The sequence below is a fragment of the Pinus tabuliformis genome, chromosome 1_1 (genome assembly GCF_031772625.1).
Source record: "Pinus tabuliformis cultivar Carrire ecotype Pingquan chromosome 1_1, CPIR1, whole genome shotgun sequence".
Lineage (NCBI taxonomy): Eukaryota > Viridiplantae > Streptophyta > Pinopsida > Pinales > Pinaceae > Pinus > Pinus tabuliformis.
This window is the reverse complement of record NC_142297.1, coordinates 381,318,976-381,333,391: the sequence shown is the minus strand read 5'-3', so window position 1 is coordinate 381,333,391 and position 14,416 is coordinate 381,318,976. Positions and strand designations below refer to the sequence as shown.

Sequence of the window (14,416 nt, the reverse complement as noted above, 5' to 3'; positions counted from 1 at the left end):
GTTTTCAGAGCACATTGGCCAAAAAAAACGATAGATATTATACACACCATTTTATTATTGATGTGTAATGAAATCTCGATCTTAGCATATGCATGATAGCAAAGCAACCCCATTTTTAATGAAGAAGGCAAGGAAAATCCTGATGGCGGTAAAATGAATGATGAGGTGTAGAAAAAAACTTCCAATGACGAAGAACTTCTTATGAGGTTTCAAGAGGATGACATAGGAAGTGAACATCGAGACGTCAAAGAGAATGATCTTGATGGTAAGTTTTGATTTTCCCTAGTTAACTGGTCTATGATGTTGGTAGCCTACTGTAAGGTAATGTCTAGTCAAACTCTCAGGACAATGGTTGTTGTAATGCAGACCATTTGCAGCTTGAAGAAAGTCCAACAAAAGTTTTGCGGAGGGTAAAATTCTTTGCTGCACTAGATCGCTACTTTTTGTTCTCATGGAAAAGGGAATTGTTATATTATTTTCCAAAATCCTTTTTGAATGTTACCTCTCCAATAGAAAAAATTTATATATCTTAGATTTTAGCATAGTATGCTTTAATTTATAGTAGTTTAATGCTTACAGAAATTGAGACAAAAGAGGAGGGAGAAAAGGTCAATAGAGTTGATTCAACAGGATGAAGAAAAATGAGTTGAGCTTGAAAACACAACAATTAAACATTCCAAGGAGGTAGATTCTGTTGTCTTGTGAAAATACAGCATTTGGAGGCAGGAGAATGAGAACGAGAATTCTAACTCCACTATTAGATTGATGTGAAACCAACTGATCATGGCTAGGGTGTATTCAAGCATTTCCCAGGCTAGGAATAATCTTGATTTATACCATGAATTGATGCTTCGTATTAAAGAATGTCAGCGTACATTGGGTGAGGCTAATGCAGATTCTGATCTACCTCAAAGGTAATAGTTTTCACATTGGCTGCTTCTAAATCAAGAGTAGTAAGTGCTTCCATTTGCATTTGGTGTTCATATCCTTTGTTTCTTTTAAAGTTGCAGTCTGTGTGTCAATCTTTCTGCTTTTCATTCTCTTTTTCATGGCCGATAATTGATATGAATGTTTTAGTGCACCTGAGAAGATCAAGGCTATGGGTCATGTCCTATCCAAGGCTAGAGAACAATTTATGACTATGCGATAGTAGCAAAGAAGTTGCGAGCCATGCTTCAGTCTGTAGACGAGCAAGTAAGGATCTTGAAAAAGAAAAGTACATTTTTAAGTCAGCTGGTAGCAAAGACTGTTCCCAAGGGCCTACACTGTCTGTCCATGCGATTGACCATGGATTATTACTTTCTTTCGCTTGAAAAGTGAAATTTCCTATAAAGGACAAGTTGGAGGATCCAACTCTTTATCACTATGCATTATTCTTTGGCAATGTATTGGCTGCATCTGTGGTTGTAAATTCAACTATCATGAATGCTACAGTGAAGTGTTATTAATTTAAAATACTCTAAAGTTTGGAAGTCCAATAGTTTTGCTGCATGTTACATTTAATATTTGGATCTCATTGTAGGTGATTTACTTGTGTTTGTAGGAATCTCAAAAACATGTATTTCATCTCGTCACAGACAAGTTAAATTTTGGGGCCATCAAAATGTGGTTTTTACTTAATCCCCCAAGGAAAGCTGCGATACATGTAGAAAAAGTTGATGATTTTAAATGGCTCAGTTCCTCTTATTGCCCTGTGTTTCACCAACTTGAATCCACAACTATGAACGAGTATTATTTCAAGGCAGATTACTCGACTACACTCTCAGCATGTTCCTCAAATTTGAAATATATAAATCCAAAATATTTATCCATGCTAAATCATCTTCGTTTCTATCTTCCACAAGTTTATCCGAAACTAGACAATATCCGTTTCTTGGATGATGATATTGTGGTGGAGAAATATTTGACCCTGTTGTGGTCAGTACATCTTCATGGAAAGGTTAATGGTTTAGTGGAAACTTGTGGAGAAAGCTTTCACCGGTTTGACAAATACCTTAATTTTTCCAATCTGCACATAGCCAGGAACTTTGATCCTAATGCTTGTGGTTGGCCATATGGGATGAATGTATTTGATCTCAAAGAATGGAAGAAACAAGATGTAACAAGAATATATCACAAGTGGCAAAACATGGTAAGTGTGTAGTGTGGTTTATTTATGTTAATTCCTGTGATGCTTACTTTAAAGTATTTGAAGTAAATCTGAAGTAATTAGCTAGAAAACTTAATGGGTTTATCTTTGTTCGATTTCTAAGCTTTTCTTTTATTGTATGTCAGAATGAGGATAGAGTGTTGTGGAAGCTTGGAACACTACCCCCTAGATTTTCTCATTGGCTGCTTCTAAATCAAGAGTAGTAAGTGCTTCCATTTGCATTTGGTGTTCGTATCCTTTGTTTCTTTTAAAGTTGCAGTTTGTGTGTCAATCTTTCTGCTTTTCATTCTCTTTTTCGTCACCGATAATTGATATGAATGTTTCAGTGCACCTAAGAAGATCAAGGCTATGGGTCATGTCCTATCCAAGGCTCGAGAACAATTTTATGGCTGTGTGACAGTAACAATGAAGTTGCAAGCCATGCTTTAGTCTGCAGACAAGCAAGTAAGGACCTTGGAAAAGCAAAGTAAACTTTTAAGTCAGGTGGCAACAAGGTCTGTTCCCAAGGGCCTGCACTGTCTGTCCATGCGATTGACCATAGATTATTACTTTCTTCCTCTTCAAAAGAGATAATTTGCTAAAAAGGACAAGTTCGAGGATCTGACTCTTTATCACTATGCATTTTTTTTTGACAATGTATTGGCTACATCTGTAGTTGTGAATTCAACTATCATGAATGCTAAGGTGAAGTGTTATTAATTTAAATTACTTTAAAGTTTGGAAGTCCAACAGTTTTGCTGCATTTTACATTTAATATTTGGATCTCATTGTAGGTGATTTACATGTGTTTGCAAGAATCTGAGAAACATTTATTTCATCTCATCACAGACAAGTTAAATTTTGGGGCCATGAAAATGTGGTTTTTATTTAATCCCCCAGGGAAGCTGTGATACATGTAGAAAATGTTGATGATTTTAAATGGCTCAATTCCTCCTATTGCCCTGTGCTTCGCCAACTTGAATCTGCATCTATGAAAGAGTATTATTTCAAGGCAGATCACTCGACTACACTCTCAGCACGTTCCTCCAATTTGAAATATATAAATCCAAAATATTTATCCATGTTAAATCATCTTCGTTTCTATCTTCCACAAGTTTATCCCAAAATGGACAAGATCCTTTTCTTGGATGATGATATTGTGGTGCAGAAAGATTTGACGCCCTTGTGGTCACTAGATCTTCATGGAAAGGTTAATGGTTCAGTGGAAACTTGTGGAGAAAGCTTTCACCGGTTTGACAAATACCTTAATTTTTCCAATCCGCACATAGCCAGGCACTTTGATCCTAATTCTTGTGGTTGGGCATATCGGATGAATGTATTTGATCTCAAAGAATGGGAAAAACAAGATATAATTGGAATATATCACAAGTGGTAGAACACAGTAAGTGTGTAGTGTGGTTTATTTATGTTAATTCCTGTGATGCTTACTTTAAAGTATTTGAAGTAAATCTAAAGTAATTAGCTAGAAAACTTAATGGGTTTTTATTTGTTCGATTTCTAAGGTTTTCGTTTATTGTATGCTAGAATGAGGATAGAGTGTTGTGGAAGCTTGGAACACTACCCCCTAGATTGAACGTTTTATGGCTTGACCCATCCTTTCGACAAGTCTTGGCATGTGTTGGGTTTAGGATATAATCCTAGCGTGGACTGTTTAGAGATTGACAATACAGCTGTTGTTAATTACAATGGGAACATGAAACCTTGGTTAGAGCTGGCAATGATGAAGTGCAGGCCTTACTAGACGAAATATATAAAATATGATCATCCTTTCTTACAACAGTGCAATAGAAATGAATAGTTGTGACCTCAATATTCATACTGCAATAGATTGTCAAATGTAAAGTGTAAAGGCCCTAGATTTTGGTTGATAATTCATTCTAATTCATTTGTTTTTGGAGTTCCACAGAAGGTTTCTAGTTTATGGCTTAATGAGTCAGGTTTTTGGAGGTGCAGTGGCTTATCCAAGTTTAAGATTTACAAATTTTATGTCCTCATTGCATTCCTTCATAGTTGGAAGTAAACTCCTATATAAGTATTTTTTTCTTTGTTAGTTAATATTTCTCTTTCATTAAGTAATTACACAAATTGTCCTTCCAAGAATACAAAGAAGTATGAGACACAGAGATTTAGGCTTTCAACCCAGGGCAAACCTCTCAATAGGGGAAATCCCAACAATCCTCCTCTTATTGAATTTATTCAAAATGAGATATCCAACACAAGACCAAAGAGTCCCTCCAATTCAACCCTCCTCTTTAAGTCAAGGTCAATAGTTGAGTCTCTGCCTAGTCAAAGTTAGAAGCAACTTCTGAATTTCTGTCCTTATTACAGGTTTAGTCTCTTATTATAATACACTGACTTCCAGTTACAGACTCTTTGCCTTCTATTACTAATCTTTGGCTACTACAACAAAACCTTGACTCTTTACCACAGATATTCAGATCCTGCTACAAATAGATAGCTTTAGATTGAGATTCGGCTTAGTCACAGACTTCGATTTCTTGAAGTGTTGTAGACTTCTTTTTATCCTCAGTTTTTCTTCTCCCGTTGGATTACAGACTTCGAGGTTTTTCACTTTCTTGGTTGCTACCCAAAAGAGGTCTAATATAGGCTAAAACACCTGGATATCATTCTCCATGAGCTTTGACTTAACTAAACAAAGAGTGACTATGCCTGGATTGTTGCCTTTGTAATATTGAAATGTCCTACAATCTTTGCCTGTGACAAGATGTAATAGCCCTAATTGGACAACACTGAAACTAGCTCAATTCAATGTTTAACTTCCATGACCAATTCCTTCATTTTCCCATAGCAGCTATGTTGCAATAGTCTCACATGGAGCGAGGGTTAATTTGCACATGGACATCTCTCTTTTGACAATGAAGGCGATGTGCTAGGCTCTCATCTAATATATGTTCCTAAGATATAATAAAATTATGGTGTATGAGTTATCATCATTATTACTCCTTAGTTATATTATATGTGCTCCCTGTCTTTGTGCTCATGGCTGAAATAAATAACTCTCCATTGAATTTCTATTAGCATCATTCAAAAACTCTTGATTGGTTGATGCTCTATGAAATGCATCAGCTCTAAGTTACTCATAATCCACTTTCTTGTTGAGTTAGAGATCAACTGCCATGGTTCTGGAGTTGTTGCATTTCTTTAAGGAGTTGCTAATTTGGTTTCTGTACAACTGTTAAAAATTTCTCTCTCCTTACCTGGAGTGTTCTTAAGCGTTCTTGGGTGGATTTCTACTTACTAGAGTCGTTTCCCTCTCCGCTAAGCATTATTTTCATTTGTTGGGGTGAGTTGGAGCTCAATCTTGGTTGTCTAAGAGGCCATGGTTACTAGACAAGGCCATACATAACTATAGGAGATCATTGGCTTTCCAATTTCCCTTCATTCCCATAAATCCATCGAATACATGGGTGCTGAAATCTACGAGGCAAAGTATTCTTGATGTGTATTTATCGTAGAATGTAATTATATTATAATGTTGTTAAATTGAGATTCATTACTTGAGTGATTCAAATTATATGTTGTTCCATTTATATTGGGAATAGTTACATGAGAATCGATTAACTATAATTATTCATCAATAACATCCAAAGGTTGTTCTATACTAGAATGATGATTGTCCAGTATGATGTATAATGAGGATAAGGTTGAAGAAATGAATGAGGAGAAATCACATTCAGGGGCGAATGTGGATGAAAGTTGTACTGTAGAAAAATAAAATACAACAGTATGGACAAATATGGACAAATTTTGATGAAGAACATGCAACATCAGCCAACTTCGATGAAAGCACAAAGTGTGAACAGTTTAAGCTGTCTGATTTCACACTTATTGCATATTCAACTGGTGGATCTATATCTCCTTGTACTGATAATATGGAAGATCAAGATTACATACAACAATGCATACACACTTTTACCTTAAGGCAAAGTGTTGGGAAAAAGACCCTCAAGGAAAACTCCCCTAAGACAAGTATCAACTCAGTGACCAAAAACTGTTGTAAAGATGCTAGCAGTCAATTATGAGAGGGTGATTGTTGGATGCCCTCACAAGAACTAAAGATTGTATCCCACTATCCAAAGGATCTTCTCTCAACTAAAACGGGTATGCTAATAAATCCTTATGGGAAAAAGGCACAACACATTTATCTTTGGTTGGGAGTTTATCCATATTTCCCATGATGTAAATAGTTATAATGTCATGTTGAGTAGATTTTCGGAACACCTTTAAGAAGGTATCATTATCGAATGGGGACTAGAAATTTAAAATGTTATCCATTGAATTAGATATAGGATTATATTTGTCTAAATGGGAAGGTTGATATAGTCTGAGCTTGTAGGAATTAATTACTGGAGAATACACTATTGCAGAGGAAGCTTTGGGTTGAATGAAATTTGATGAACCTATTGTAGAATCTGTGAGCTAAATTTTTTATTTTTAATATATTTTTTCCTTATACTATTTTTTATGACGGACGACATATGATATGTAGGAAGATTTTCACTCTATAGAAAATATTCATGGCCTTTTGTATGGTCAAGAATATTCCTAAACCTCAAATGACGACAATCTACTATTCAAAGTTAACAAAGATATTTTAGATATTAGAAAGTCATTTGTATCATTCTTATGCATGGTACAAGCTCTATATCCTCCAGAAAAGCTACAATAAATACTTAGCATAGAAGGATTTGCAATTGATGGTATCATCTGGATTATTGGATGCCATTTCTATTATGCCCTATGATCATAAGCATGGGGATCACCATTTTAAGCTTGAGAATGAGAAGGAAAGAAGTTTAAGAATGGCTAGTCTTCTAAGTTTTGGGATTTAGTTTGGATTCTAAAATGGATACCAGAGAAGTGGTAAGTTATTTCAATGAAAAGGCTTAAGTTCATCTATCACTGTTTGAGATGTTTGCATTTGTATAGGTTTTTCTAGTATAAGTATTATATTTTATGCTTAGTTCAAGAAGTTTACTTCCAATATGTCTAATAATAATATGTTTTTTTGGCAATTGTCACGCTCAACACTTCTATCTGAAGTGGTAAGTAATAGGTATAGAGATCATTAAAGAATTTATTTTTGAAATTAAGTCTTTCCTTGATGTTGCTGAGAAGTCAGAGCACACATATATTCTTCTAAGCACTTTTTATGCTTGTACAGGTTACCTCCCATATGTATTTCCATATGTACCTTGTACGTTGTTACCTCCCAATGTACCTTGTTACCTCCAAACTTGCAAGTAAATTGTTACCTTCCATATGAAGAATTATCAGCCACTGAGACAGAAATCAATGTTTCACCTGCCAAAGGTCCCAATGTTCAATCAAAAGCAGTACCCATAGCAGCAACTCCACCTCCTGTCCTAGATCTTCTTGGTTATTTGATAGGTTTAGGCAATGCACTTGTCCTTAGAGATTAGTGAGTAGTAGCTTTGGGTGGGTATTAGATAGTCAATTCCATTTCATTTTGTAAATAACAAATGGAAAAAATTGGCTTTATTGTTGTTAGATGTGAATTGTATTTACTATGATAAGTGTCAACCTAATTAAAGCAACTTGTGATATTTGACTAATGCTTTGTGCATGCCTCCATTGCCTATTTTACTTGCATCATCAGTATGTCAAGGCCTTCATATCAATGGGAAACTTAGATGCCACGATGGTCAAATTTTTTATAGCTTGAAGCTTTAGAATAACTCTTTTGGTCTTGGAGCTGCTGGACCTCTATAGGTGTAGTTCATAAAATGTGAAAATAGTTGAGATATTAGTTCTGTTTACTGTAAATATTGCTAGTTTAATAGGATGTAGATGCACATCTCTTTTGAGTCCTTTTCCTAAGTTTTGTTCCTGGTAAATTAGGTGCCACCATTGCAGCCTAGTAGCTCAGCACACACACTACTACCAATGGTAATATTTCAAAACATATCTCCTGGACTGGCAAATGCTCATTTGTAGGTGGAAGTAACAAATAATCAACAACTTGTTTGGTTTTTTAATGATAATATTTCATTTGAAGTTTTCTTCACTGAGGATGGCAGGATGGAGTATGCAACATTTCTAGACGTAATAATGAATGATAGGATCTAAATTTTAAGCTTTGGAAGTTTTCTTCATTGAGGATGGTAAGATGGAGTGTGCAACGTTTCTGGAGGTAATAATGAATGCTAGGACCATTCCCTCTCCACCACTCTGCCTGCGCCTTCGACTTTATTGGATTTTTAGGACTTTTGGGTCAGAAGGCTCGACAGGATGGACAAGTCCAAGAGATCAAAAGGGGAAGAGGAAGAGCACATAGACGATGAGCTTGTGCTCTCCATTGAAAAGCTGTAGGAAATCCAGGATGCGCTTGAGAGGGTAAGTTCTCGTGCACTCTCAAAACTGCTTTTGGGGGTTATTTTATTTTATTTATTTATTTTTAAATTGGTTTGTTTCTTATCTTCTTTTAAAACATTTTGCCCATTCCTTCTTCTATGTATTATTTTTTTGATTTATTGGTGCATCTGTGGATTGATTGAATTTTTGCTTGTCTGTGGGCTGCTTGAGAATGATTTGTTACAACCCTTAAGACCAGGTTTGAGGAAAAGAGTGGTTTTTTCATTAAACTCACACTTCATCTTCATATTCTTTCAGTCTTTTGGATATGGAAATTTTGATTGGTTTACATATATTATTTTTCCAATAGTGTCGGGCAAATTATTTCAAGGAAAAAGTGAAACTAGAACATCCTCAAATTAGTTATTTCATTTTTTTTCCATATCCATTTATTGTTTGGGCATCAGTTGTTAAAGCTCGGGGTTAAGCGAGATCTGTGGAAATGGAGCGCGGTGGTTTCAGTTAACATTAGGGTTTCTGTTTTCACTGCTGCGGTTCGCAACGATACCCTCCCGGTCACTCTCATCTTTCCCCGGTCACTGTTCACTTACTTGGCCGCATATGGGCTCGGGCTTCCCCCTGCTCCCCTGTTCATCTACCGCCTCCTTCGCTATCGCCTACCGGATCGCCATTAACCGTCTACGGCAGATACTGCCCTAACCCTAACTTCTCTGCGGTTAACTGCAACCGAGGTGTCCACTGTTCCGAGGTTTCTCTCTGTCAAGATGGAGGATCAGGATGCTGTCGACTACTCTAAGGACCTGTTGGAGGGCGTCTCCATCTGGTGTACACCCTACTCCACATCACAAGGTATGCTTCAAACAGATCTCCCAGAAAATTTGGTTTCATATTCCGATGGGTTGCCGCCGAGTCACTATCCCGTGATTCTCCCGGACTCCCCCCCCACCTGGCCGGCTTTGTCTACACCTCCTCACTCTCCGGCCTCCTTGGGTTTTGTGGCGGATTGTATAAACCCTAACCCTAGTTCCACCCCTCCTCATGCCTCGGCACCCTGGTCAACTAATGTCACTCCGCCTTCCGCTCCCCCCTTAACCGCCTCCTCATTTGCCGGTGCTCTATCTGGTAGCTTCACCGGGATCCCACCACTCTCTGGACCTCTCTCCACCACCGGTTTCAACCCCCTGCCCCCCGCATCCTACGTTCCTCCCCCCCAGGGTTTCGGCCCCGACCCGGTAACTATCCCCCCATCAAGATCTGGTCACAAACAGAAGAATCGATGTTTCAAATCCAGGGCAGAGGATACCTTTCTCAGGCTTGAAGAGGACATTCAGTGGGGCGAGATCATGGATTTTGCAGACAGAGTCCTTGTGGGTCGCATCAGAGGCAGGCATTACTCAGCAGCTCGACTCAAGACCTGGGCTACTGAAGTTTGGGGCAATCATCTGGTTGACATCCCCTTTGTGCAGACCTTTGTGAGAGGATGGTTCGCATTTAGATTCGCTCGTGCCGACCACACAAATTGGGTCCTATCCTCGTTTTGGCACTTCGAACACGCCCCGGTCCTTCTCAATCGATGGACCCCGTTATTCAACCCGGCAACTGAGCAGATTGGGATAGGACCGGTATGGATCAGGCTTCCCGGCCTTCCCCTGCTGTACTGGTCAGAAGACATATTCAGGAGAATTGGAAACACCATTGACGGCTTCATGGACTATGACAAGTCGTATCTTCACACGGGCATGATGGCTTACGCATGCCTCCTCATCAACCTGGACACAAGGGGCGGTCTACAGGAATACATCACGATTCAGTGGAGGGACACATCCTGGAGGCAGATCATTGATTACGAAGGAATCCCATACAGATGCCGCGGATGCCACAAAGTTGGGCATCTTTATCGGGATTGCCCTCTTCTCCGTAAAGGAATGGTACAAGACCAAGAAGATACACCGGCTAGACCCCCCCATCTCCTGTTCATCCACTGCCAGGGGAGCCCGGGGATACTCAGGGGCAGGTTGATGGATCTCCTCCAGATCCTCCGAGTTCCTCGACTGGGGTCCGGACCCGCACATCGTCTGCCACAGCTCTCGCAGACACTACTCAGATGAGGGATGATATACCGGGTATGTCAATCCCATCTTCATCTTTCATTTTATCGCCTCTGATTGATCAGCATATTTCTGCATCTGCACATATGCATCACTTGCATCCTCCCCCTCATACTGTACTTACTTCATCTTCTATATCATCCACCACTCCTCTCCATCCCTCTCTTATCTTCCCTATCCCTTCCCCACCACCGGTCTCCTCCTCATGCTCGCCGACTCTCCCCCCTACATCTGAAGTGCTTCCGGCCCCATCTTCCCCTACTCCCCCCAGATACTCCCTCCACCCCAGATCTAAAGACCGAGGCCCGGATGTTATTGGACTTGCCCTGGATTCTGTGCCTACCTCTCTCAAGCACTCTAGAGGCAGGCCATCTCGCATATCGAAAGCTAGACATACTGCAGATGCTGAAGTCGCCATTGGCCGACAGCAGACCATCTTTAGGGCCCTTAGAGCACAGACAGGCCCTGCCTCCCTACCGTCATGAAGATTCTATCCTATAACTGCAGAGGGTTTCCTAGTAACCCCAAAAACCTAGCTCTCAGGAGATTACTCTCCCTCGCACAATTGGATATTATTTTTCTACAAGAGACTCTCTGTCATGCTGATACTCTTATACCTATATTCAAAACCTGGTTACCCCATTGGACCTTCTTCGCTTTAGATGCCTCCAGGAGATCTGGTGGATTGGCTATAGGTATCAATAATAAAGCGCTGAGGCTTAAGAATACTTGGGGTGGACGAGGGTATATTGGTATAGATGCATATGTTCGCTCCATGGATACAGACCTTCGCCTCATCAATATATATGGCCCTTGCTCTGATAGGGCAACCTTCTGGAGCTCCCTTCTGGGATCAGCCCTATTTCGCGAAGATAACATCATAATGGGAGGAGACCTTAATTTCACCATGGGTTTCTGTGAATCCTGGGGACATGCGGCCAGGGTGGACCCTTTTTCGGAAACTATTTCTAATCTGCTGGAAGATCACCACTGGATAGACACTCCTATGGAAAAACTTCAACACACCTGGTCAAACAATCGATGCGGTGACCAGAGCTTAGCCCGGAGACTTGACAGATTCCTGATTAAAGAATCCCTTCACAATCGCATTGCTCACATCAGACAATGGATTGGATCAGGGGGCATCTCGAATCATTGTCCAATCTACCTGGAGATCTCTGATACCCACAACAAAATTAAGAGCCCATTCAAATTTAACTCCTCCTGGTTACAGGACCCATCCTACGCACAGATGATCACCGAGTATTGGCAGAACAAGCCCATCAGAGACGGTGAAAACCTTATTGAAGGCTTCACCAGGAAATTATCGGAGCTCAAAAGAATATCTAAGCTCTGGGCCCATCAGAAGCATCTCTGTGATGACCACACATTGAGCGAAGCTGAAAGGATCATCGCAACACATGAGGAAGATGAAGGAGGCACCTTCCCCACTCAGGAAAGCAAGGATCTATACACTTCTCTCATTGCCAAACGGACACAGATCCTGAAAGAAAGAGAAGAAAGTTGGAGGCTGAGAAGCAGAGCCATATGGCTCACAGCTGGGGATGACAACACCAGATTCTACCACAACTTTGCTAATGGCAGGAAGGCCATTAACACAATCTGGGAATTAAAGGATGATCAGGAACATATCGTCACATCTCAGAGGCACCTGGCAAAGCTAGCAACTGATCATTTCAAAAGCATCTTCAAGGCACCCAGGGAGGCCAACATACTCGAAATCATGAGGGTGGCCGAGAAATTCCCCAGATTCGTCTCTCAAGAGGATCATGACGACCTCACTCAGGAAGTGACCATGGAGGAACTAGAAGCGACCATTAAATGGTTTAAGAAAGATAAGAGCCCTGGCCCGGATGGTTGGTCCATTGAGTTCTATATCGCTTTCTTTGACATCCTGGCAAATGATCTCCTGAAAGTCATCGAGCTATGCAGGCAGGACGGTAGAGTTTCCTCGGCCCTAAAATCTACCTTCATCGCCCTCATCCCTAAAGCCGACCACCCTGCATCTTTCAATGACTTCAGACCCATATCTCTCTGCAATTGTCTATACAAAATTGTTGCTAAAATCATTGCCAACCGTCTGAAGCCTATATTATCTTGCCACATTTCATCTGAACAATTCGCTTTCCTAAACCACCGTCAGATCCATGAAGCCATAGCTACTGCTCAGGAACTCCTTCATGCCCTTCATACTAAAAAACAGAAAGGCATGATATTGAAGGTGGACCTATCCAAAGCTTTTGATAGAGTCAATTGGCTCTACATCAGATTGCTACTGACACACCTCGGCTTTCCATACCACTTCACTAAATGGGTCATGAGCTGTATTACGGATGTACCTTTTAGCATTCTCCTCAACGGGGAAGCCACACCCTTCTTCACATCGGAAAGAGGGCTCAGACAGGGCTGCCCTCTCTCCCCTCTCCTCTTCCTACTAGTCATGGAAGGGCTTAGTAGACTTATCATTGCTTCCAGGGATAGGAATCAGATTTCAGGAATTAATATATCGGAAAAAAATTTCCTCTCGCACCTACTGTTTGTGGATGATATCCTCATATTCCTAAATGGAGGCATTGGAGATGTCACTGCCCTCCACAATAATTTTCTCCTATTTCAGCAAGCAACGGGGATGATGGTTAATGATAGTAAATCTACTATCACTTCGGTTGGTTGCTCTAGACACGAAGTAGCATATGCCACTCACTGCTTCCCCTTTACCTCATCTACCCTTGCTGACGGTATCAAATATTTGGGATACAGACTAAAACCCCTTGGCTACAAAATTGCTGATTGGACTTGGCTGATAGCCAAGGTGGAAACAAGACTTCAGATATGGTACCACAAATTCCTCTCTCGAGCGGGTCGACTGATTCTCATTAAAGCAGTCATTGAAGCTACGCCAGTCTACTGGATGACCCTTGCTTGGATACCACGTGGAGTACTCAACAAAATTCAGAGTATATGCTCTAGATTTCTATGGAAAGGACAACAATCGGGGAAGATCTTTGCGTGGGTGAAATGGGACACTATTGCCAGGCCAAAACATTGGGGAGGCTGGGGCATCAAAAGGATTGATCTCTTTGCAAATGCTCTAGCAGCTAAACTCGGATGGCAGCTACTGACCTCCGACAACCTTTGGTCCCGTGTCGCCCAAGCAAAATACATCAGACCTACTCATCTTATGGACTGGTTCCGACAGCATCAAGAGCCTGGGCATAACACATCCAACATTTGGAAGGCAGTGTTGCGCTCCCTTCCTCTTTTGAGGGAGGGTATTACCTGGCGCATCAAGAATGGGCAAAGCGTTAGAATTGGGAAGGACCCATGGGTAGGATGTGGTAATATACACAGACTTTCGGAAGGCCTCATCAGATATCTACATAGCAGAGGCATCACACATATCTATCAAATTGGAGACGGTGAAAACACAAGTTTCCTACAACAGGCTTGGCTATCATCCGAGACACTGGGTATTCCTGAGCAATGGCAGACCGAATGGGGTAACTTCACCGACGCTCTCACCCAGGCTCACATCAGACTGACGGAGGGACCGGACGAGCTCATTTGGGCCATCTCAAAACATGGATTGTACTCTCCCAAAATGGGGTACCTAAAATTAATGGAGCCGCATATGCCCCCAAATATCCTCCCTCTTTGGAAAAATTTATGGAAGCTTCAAGCTACCCCCCGCTGCCGATTATTAATGTGGAACATCATATTTGACAAGGTTCCCACCGAAAAAAATCTCTTGAAAAGATCTTTCCACGGGCCATTCAGATGT

The 14,416-nt window shown here is 40.6% G+C and overlaps 1 pseudogene; it reads left to right on the top strand.

Annotated features, from left to right (window-relative positions):
• The first annotated feature begins 201 nt into the window (after positions 1-201).
• Positions 202-3,947, top strand: LOC149213228 (polygalacturonate 4-alpha-galacturonosyltransferase-like; annotated as a pseudogene).
• The last annotated feature ends 10,469 nt before the right edge of the window (positions 3,948-14,416 follow it).